The following is a 1,599-nucleotide window of genomic DNA, read 5'->3' as shown; positions in this document are numbered from 1 at the left end:
ATGGGAAATAAAAAGCTTTCTGGCTCAGCGATATTCACTTTTGCGGACTCAAGTATGCTTATGCGATCCCGCTCAGCGGATAACCGTCCGCTGAGGCAGACATCATTAATGACTCAGCTCTAATGCCGTGCGGGCCAAGTCCGCTTGGACGGGACCAAGCGTGCGGAAACCCTCTCGCAGAGGCGAGACATCAGAAAACCAGAAAATCTGGTTTCCATCAAGTTTCAACCCAAACTCCCGACATCCATCTGAGACCTCCCGGATACATACTAGACATACAACCATATGTAAAAACATGCTACGAATCCAACCGGGCTCTCAGAATTCTAAACGAAGGTCACCTTGACTTAGTCAACCCCCAAACGCCTAAATTCAAGTTTTCAAACAACTACTGCATCGCCCGGAAGCCTCGGGAACCAAAACCGTACGCCTCGCCAAGTCATAAATGACCCTCGGGCCTAACGAAATCGACGAAATTATGAAAAATGTCCGTTTATCCAAAAGTCAACTATTGGTAAAATGTTTTTCACATAATCCACTTAGAACTTCTAACTTTCTCAAAATCAAACAAGGCTCGCCCGATCTCTCCGGGAACCGTGTCGCCCATCCCCGCGGGTCAAAATCACACTAACGAGGCTCAGGGAAAGGTCAACGGGGGTAAATGGGTCCAAAACGCAATAATGATCAAACGGGTTGTCACATTAGATACCAATTAAACAACCGTTCGTCCTCAAACGGAGAAGAAAGAAGAGTATGAAAATCGACGAGAAGCCAAAGAATCTTTACTACAACTTCGTGGAATCCTTTACAGGCAAGGAATATGCCTATAGTGCTGCTAGTTCACCTTATTAATCAAACTACATTTAACTTAGTTCAAATACCCGACATTTACTTCACAATGATCCGCGCATAAGAGAATTGTCTCTTTAACTTCTCTAATTTGATATAACCATATCTCTGTACAAAATCACTTGATTCCCCAATCATCATTCTAATCGCCACATTTCTTTATATATAACTACAAATCATAGCCCACTCTGAACCGGTAAAATATATTGATTCCACTAACCGTTCTTTCACACCTTCTAAAGCCATCCTTCACACCACAATTTCTTAGAAACACATAGACACACGCCACAACCCCGATCATGACTTTTGCCTGAAAGAACCCTTGCTTTATCTGAGAAAACTCTAAACCATTCTATCAACACTGATCTTACCCGTAGCCGATTGCACTAGTCCCAAGTCTGTTAATTTCGTATCCTGAAGTTGAACCCACTTAGTCAACACCCATCGTCCAAACCTTTCAAATCTTCAAATCACCAAACTAAATGCACACCTATTGATTACCTTATCGAGCCAAACTATAGAAAACCATCTGATCACGCTAAAGACTTCCCATAACCATTTTTACCTTCTCAAAACATCATCAATATCGAGGTAAACCATACGAACTTTCGAATAGTGTTTTAAATAAAATACCATCAATCTCGCTAAGGCACTTTTGATGAAACCCGTCTTATTCGCCATGCCGCAATTTTGAACTCGAAGTCCATCGACCCCACGAAGGTGATTTACTAGAATACCCATAAGTCCTTC

Source organism: Lycium ferocissimum, unplaced genomic scaffold (genome assembly GCF_029784015.1).
Source record: "Lycium ferocissimum isolate CSIRO_LF1 unplaced genomic scaffold, AGI_CSIRO_Lferr_CH_V1 ctg17639, whole genome shotgun sequence".
Taxonomy (NCBI): Eukaryota; Viridiplantae; Streptophyta; class Magnoliopsida; order Solanales; family Solanaceae; genus Lycium; species Lycium ferocissimum.
This window is presented reverse-complemented; position numbering follows the sequence as displayed.